This window comes from Lynx rufus, unplaced genomic scaffold (genome assembly GCF_022079265.1).
Source record: "Lynx rufus isolate CCGP_SWC_20201006 ecotype Redwood Valley unplaced genomic scaffold, mLynRuf1.p SCAF_1, whole genome shotgun sequence".
Taxonomy (NCBI): domain Eukaryota; kingdom Metazoa; phylum Chordata; class Mammalia; order Carnivora; family Felidae; genus Lynx; species Lynx rufus.
The window spans coordinates 204,873,494-204,880,867 of record NW_025814823.1 but is presented as its reverse complement, the minus strand read 5'-3'; positions in this window follow the sequence as shown (position 1 = coordinate 204,880,867).

Genomic DNA, 7,374 nt, shown 5'->3' with positions numbered 1-7,374 from the left:
TTCTGCTAACATTAGAACAGTAAACACAATAGTTTCTTTCATTGGAGTGAGTTGCGCAGATAAAAGAAACCTAAGTGAGTTTCCAACTGCGAACATGTGAAGCAACGTGCAGACGCCACGAGACTCACCGAGATGGAATCTGAGCACAGAAGGGCCAGGGCCACGGAGCGGGGACATTTCCCGGCTGCGTGGAGTTCTCGCGGCTGCTGGCTGCCCGGGTGCCGCGTCTCCCGGAAGTCCACCGCGCGAGGGCAAGTTGGACAACCCGCCACGCCCCCACTCGGCCGCCCCCGCGCGCACGGAGAAAACCCCCACCGCCCACCGCGTGCACTGCAAACCAGGCGCCCCAGGGTGCCCGCGCGGGGACCGGCACCGGCCACTCCCGCTCCTGCGCCTCGTCCTTCCCCAACAGCCAACCAGAAATGTAAGTGAAAAATCAGAATTAGAGCATTTTTTGTACCATTTTATTAAGAAAGCTAAAGGAAAATCTCCCAACGTCTGTGAAGGCCAAATTCTTACATTGAGTAATTAGAACAGATTACTAAACGGGGCGGTTACTGTGGCCTCGTTGTCCCAGGAGATTCGTGCCCGGAATGCTCGCAGGGGAAGTCTCAGGGGCCCTGGGCGCTTCAGACGGGCGGCGCCGCCGCCGTCCCGGGGATCCGGGCCACAGCGCGTGGGACCCAATCCACGGAGCCTTTGAAAGCCGAGGGGTGGCTCGTCTGGCAGGAGGAGGACGCCTCTCTCAAGAGTCTTCACCGCGAACGGCGGTCCCGGCGACGCCGGCGCAAGGAGGCTCTGCCGCGGGGCGCCTCTGGTTGCTTGCGGGCCTCGGGGCATTGAGGCCGCGGCTGGCGGTCCTGAGCCTCGCCTCCACGTGCTCCACTTCTGGGTCCGTGTCGCCAGCAGTACTGGTGCAGCAGCCCGCAAGGGCGACGAAGCAGCTCTTGGTTGAAGTCCTGGTCGTCCCTAGAGAGCTGGCCAAGCTTCGGATACAAAGGGAGCGGCCAGGGCCCAGAGCTCAATGAGTGCAAAGTCAGCGGCGTGCTGGGTCCCTGCTCCCGCTGGGCCAAATCCCAGGCCTGGCGCACGCAGAGCGGATGGATGTGCCCCATGGATAGCTGTGCCCCATTGCTTCAGCGGCCCACGGGAGGGAAAGTGTGCACAGACTCCTTTCTTGCAAATTTATACTCTCCTGGGCGCAGGGCATAGGCCCACAGGATATTAGGATGGGTGGGGACGTTTTCTAAGGTGTAAATTGCCTCGGAAGTCGGAGCCCGATGAAATTAAGGGCAAAGTCAATCATCTTGGATGGAGTTATCTGAAGTTGAATTGATTTTGTTGACTGACATTAAAGAGTGTTTGTTTTAAAAGAAAATTTGAGTAGAGGGGCTTGGTCAAAACAAGCTATTTCCAGGGTTACTCTTTTATTTACGAAAATCCTAGGGGCAACTGTGTGGCTCCGTCGTTAAGTGTCCGTCTTTGGCTTTGGTCATGATCTCAGGGTTGGTTAGTTCAAGCCCCAAGTTGGGCTCTGTGCTGGTAGCTCAGAGCCTGGAGCCTGCTTCAGATTCTGTCTCTCTGCCCCTCTCCTGCTTGTGCTCTCTCTCTCTCTCTCTCTCTCTCAAAAATAAACATTTTTTTATAACAAAAAAATAATAATTTTTTTAAAAATCCCACGTGCCTGACAATTTTTGGTAACTTTCCATCCATTGATTCTCATGGACATGCCAGCAGATTTTACCCAGATGGCCAGAGTGAGAAGTGGCTGGCTACCTCTGCATGAAATCACACTGCTGGTTAGTGACAGAAGTCAGATTCACACCCTCATCTTATATTTGCCTGTTTCCAAGTTAAAATAGCTTCAGAATTTCAGCCAATATGTATGATGGGGAGGGGGTCAATATCTAAGGATCCAGATACTGTTTCTGTTCAAGGTCGGTCCATCATTTCTCTATATGGGACACTCAGCTAGGACCTAGCCTCTCTTATCGACATATTTTCATCTATTGGTTGGAGATAAAACTCAACATTTTACAAGGTAGCCTTTATGATTAAATTGGATACAAAGGCTATGTAATTAAATATCCCTGGCAGAAAATAAGTTGTTCTGTTACAATTACTATTTTCATTGTCATCATTGGTGATATGGCCACTGAGATAAATATAACATCAATAAATAAAATATAAAATGTCTTTTTGTATGTGATTACTCGTGGTGGATTGCTTTTTCCTTCCTGCATCATATCTGTCGTGAAATTGAATCCTATTACATCTTTCCTCAAATATTTCAGACTTCGAACATCCATTTGGTAAATTTGTCAGTGCATCCTAACCTACATTTCCTTGATCAGACGTTTATCTTCAATGTAACAAAGTCAGTTTAATTCCAAGAGCATAACAAGCATGTTTTGAGCACCCGCCATGACCAGGGTGCTGTGGTTGGTGCTGCACATGCAGAGTCGAAGAACGGGTTCCTGCTTTTGCATAACTCACATTTCAGGAGGAGAACAGAGTCACAGTCAAGAAACCATGGAGACACAGACAACTCTTAACTCCCTGTGGTGGTTCATTTGGTTCCAGGAAAGAAAACTTCTAATGTTTGAGATGACTCCCACCAAAGACCGTCTTTTTCATGAGCTGAGGAAAAAAGACAATGGTAGAGGTCAAATGAAAAATAAACAGGAAAAAAGAGGATAGGCAGTCAAAGCTGAGAGAGAGGGAGACAGAGAGGGTTGGAGGTAGAAAGGACATAGTAAGGACATAGTAAGGATGAAAACATGGACAAGAGAAGAAGCAGAGGGTTGGAAGCTCTGGTCAAGGCAGCTAGTATCACTAAGTCGAAGGAATTCATTGGAATAACATGGTATCTTTGCGGCTAACTCAGGGCATGGGACACAGATACTCCAGACAGAAAGCTCTGTTGGGCTGAGTCCAAGAGTGGGACAAACATGGTTCAACATCCCTGTTCTCTTTGAAGGCTCAGCCTGCAGCTCACTGGGTTTGGTGGTGTAGAACCTTCCCAGAGAATTGTTTGAACCACAGTGATAGCTGCTTCCCACCAGTGAGGTTAGGGGGAGAAAGTCCGCATTGTAGATGCATCAGAAAGAAGCCTCTACAGTGAGAACCAGCAATGTGGCCAGACTGCAGATGATTAGCCCCCTTCTCAACAAAGTGGGGATCGCCGGGATTCAGACAAGATCTACTCGTTATATTCCATTGAGATGTCTTAAAATCTCTTTTCATCTATGAGATCCCCATCTCTTTCATTTTTTTCCCTTTTATTTTGTGAAGAGAAGCATATGTTAAGTATAGCACCTCCTCTGTTTTTTTAAAGTTTCATTCATAAACAACCTTTCTGAGTATCAAAGCTAGGAATGTTCCACTGACCCTGTGTGTTGGCATGGAGCAAGTTCATCCTTCAATATTGGGCATGTGAAGCAGCAAGGTTTGCCTAGGTAGCTATTTTCTCAAGACAAGAATTAAGTGATTTCAAGAAGACAAGGCAGATGGGGCACCCAGGTGGCTCGATGGGTTAAGTGTCCGACTTCAGCTTAGGTCATGATCTCACGGTTTGTGAGTTCGAGCCCCACATAGGGCTCTGTGCTGACAGCTCAGAGCCTGGGGCCTGCTTCGGATTCTGTGTCTCATTCTCTCTCTGCCCCTCCCCCACTTGTGCTCTGTCTCTGTCTCTCAAAAATAAATAAATGTAAAATAAAAAAAGGAAAAAGAAAAAAGAAAAGGTGGAACATGCACCCTAATGTCCATAGCAGCATTATGAAAAATAGCCAAACTATGGAGAGAGTCCAAATGTCCATATATACAATATTCCATAATGGAATATTACTCAGCCATCAAAAGGAATGAAATCTTGCCATTTGCAATGATGTGGATACAACTAGAGAGTATTAACGCTAAGTGAAATAAGTCAGAGAAACACAAATACCATATGATATCACTTATATGTGGAATTTAAGAAACAAAACAAAGGGACAAGGAGGAAAAAGAGAGGAAAGCAAACAATAAGAGTCTCTTAACTATAGAGAACAAACTGAGGGTTGATGGAGAGAGGTGGGCGGGGAATGGGCTAAATGGATGATGGGATTAAGGAAGGCATTTGTTGTGTTGAGCCCTGGGTGTTTTATATAAGTAGTGAATCACTAAATTCTACTCCTGTAAATCAATATTACACTATATGTTAACTAACTAGAACTTAATTAAAACTTGAAAAAGAAGACAGAAAGAATATTTTATAGACTTCACAATCATTGAAATTGATATGCAAAAATGTAGATGGAATTTAGAATAAAACAACTCCATTTCTTATCCACCTATACCAAAAATAAGTTTTGGTCTATTGTTAAGGAAAAAGGTAGCATGAAAGAATATAGATTTGTGAGAATGGTTAACAAGAACATGTATAGGGAGGGATTGGACTTCCTCAGTGAGAAAATCAAGGACAGTCTCTGCGTGGGGCAAGAGGGTTCCTTTTTCTAGGGTTTGGGGTTCTGGTCTTAGAATGAGGAGGCCTTGCCTACTGATTGCTGTCTTATTGCTAATCTTTTTGCTTTTGAGAAAGAAGTCAGGTAAAATGCAAGCTCCTTAAGAGGGAAAACCACAGTAGAGTCTCTCACACCTAGTGCAGAAATTGGTGACAGCTGTGGGCCCACCTTACTTAATGAAGGGGCGGATGTGATTTGGAGCTTACAGGATATCTGGTTAGCACTAGTTATTGCATAGAATCGGTAAGTGTCTGATTCTAATTTGAACCCTTATTTTCCCCTATCAGTAGACTACTTCTAAAGGGGCTCATTTTTTTTCTAGAGGGCCATAGGGTACTCTCAGCAATGAGATTTAAAATTTAGTTTAATTTTCTCCATTTTATATGATAATTTCCTGCAATCCTGTCAAAATTGATACAGCTGTTTGTCTTCAACCTTGTGTAACAATCCTTGGTGAATTGAAGGGATTAAAGAAGGGGCAGTAGAGGAAATACATCCTGAAACAGAATAACCCTTTTGTTGCTATCAGTGCACAGACAGTAGTATGCTCTTAGGGTGACTATGTCCTGGCACACAGCAGGTGACCAGCAGTGATGTGAGCGTTTCTTACAGAGAAGCTGGGAATGTTGGGGTGGACCACAGTGAGGACTGTGATGTGATGGCTCTGTGGACAATATAGGAAGACATGAGAAAAACTCATGTTTGCACATAAACTTGACATAGGTAACAATAAACGGGAAGGGAATTGACCCTTGGAGTCCATGTTATGATTAAATTCTAAGTCCCAGTTTCAAAACCAGGATAGGGACTTACAGGCTCAGCTTGGGAAAAGATGCCAAGACTTAGGCCAACACCCAGTACCCAATTAACACAAGGGTTAAGCATAAACTTGTCTACTCCTGCAGACATATGGATGGGGAAGAGGGGAGCAGTGGTCTAAGTACGGGAGGGGTTGGATGGTGAACCCCACAGTAATGCACCAGAGGCTACTTCTTCCACTATTAAGCATGAAGACTGTGAGAATATTACTATTTTTGGCAAAGCTGACTTTTTCACACAATTTTTGTTCTAGCAACTCATGCTGGAGTATAGTATATAAATTGGATTGCCATGCTGCATTAAATAGAAGACAGTGTCTTCCAATAAAGACAGAAAGGTGTCCCAAACAGTAATACCTGACAAGTCAAATTATTGATGTGTGTGTGTGATATGATTTTCTGGAGGGGAATGATTTTTACATATTTGCATTTGTATTTGTGTGTTTGATTTTGTATAAAACTATAAATGCACTCCAAGGTATCAATACTGGTTACCTATCATTTAGGAGGTTGGGAGAAGGAGGGGGGAAGTTCTGTTTTCACTTGACACCTTACTGTTCTATTCATGTAAAAATGTATTTAAATTTTAACAGTAAAAGTATTTAGAAATTATTAAGAGACAAATAAAAGGATTCTAATGCCCATTTACTTTACCTTTAAATTATAATAGCTAATATTTACTAAGAAATTGCTATATGAGAGGCATCATATTAAGAGGTTTTATTATCCTATTTCATTAGGTGCTGGTATTAAATGCATTTTACAGGCAAAAAATGTAGAGGTGCAAAATTTAAGTAATATTTCAGCATGAGGAACTGCCAAGCAAATGTTTGGCTGAGTAATGTGCATCCCCATTGGGAAATCCCCCCTTTGTGTGCTGTAGTCACCCAGGCACTGTCTACTCTCTACAACGCAGGTGTTCACACATTCTTGACGTCTGAAGACACACATTCAAACTCACATGGCTAATGAGTGCCTATGCAATCTATTTAACTTCCCTTTTTTTCAATAAGGATTAAAATGATGCACATTTCTTTTTTTAATTTATGTTTTAGTTAGTTCATATATAGTGCAATTTTGGTTTCAGAAGTAGAATTCAGTGATTCATCACTTACCTACAACACCCAAACATACAACATCACAAGAAGTGCCCTTCTTGGGGCATCTGGGGGGCTCAGTCAGTTAAGCACACAACTTTGGCTCAGGGCGTGATCTCACAGTTCATAATTTCGAGACCCTAGCTGGGCTCTGTGCTGACAGCCCAGAGCCTGGAGCCTACTTGGGATTCTGTGTTTCCTCTCTCACTGCCCCTCCCCTGCTCACACTGTGTGTGTATCTCTCTCTCTCTCTCTCAAAAATAAATAAACATTAAAAAATCTTTTTTTAAAAAATAAGTGCCCTTCTCAATACCCATCACCGTAAATGATGCACATTTCTTATAAGATATCAGGAAAATAATGGGAACTTTTACAACCAGAAATGGAAAGTATCCCTGTAAATGGACTCTAGGTGTCTAGATAAAGGGTCCTGAGAGCAGGAGCAGCCTCAACTGGCAAGTTATCATCTACTTCAGCAGTGATCCCCAAAAGCAGGCTTCAGCTTTCTGTGTCAGATAGCAGGGATATATCTATCCAGGTGTGAACCATGAGTGGATGCTTGTGTTATAGAGAGGAAAAGGTGCCTGGGTGGCTATCACTCATAAGAGTGGGGTTTCCCAACGGGAAGCTCCATTACCCAGGCGAAGACCTAATGAGCAGCCCACAAGTTGACATGCCTCTCCCTCCAAACTGCACCAAACAGGGCACCAGTTCTTCTTAACTCTCCTAGGCAGAAACTGCTAAGACAGAGGATAATTTATTAGGGGATCTGGAATTTACACCATCTAAATTTACAATGTTACTTTTAAATCAAAATTCTATGGGTCTCTAGTGCCAGGAAAGGCTTCTTGAATAGCCACTTATAACACTTTTTTTTAATACTCTCTTTATTTTATATTCTACCTGGGAAGTATAGTTTCACAATACCTAAAAACTACAACGCTCAGTGGATGTGTG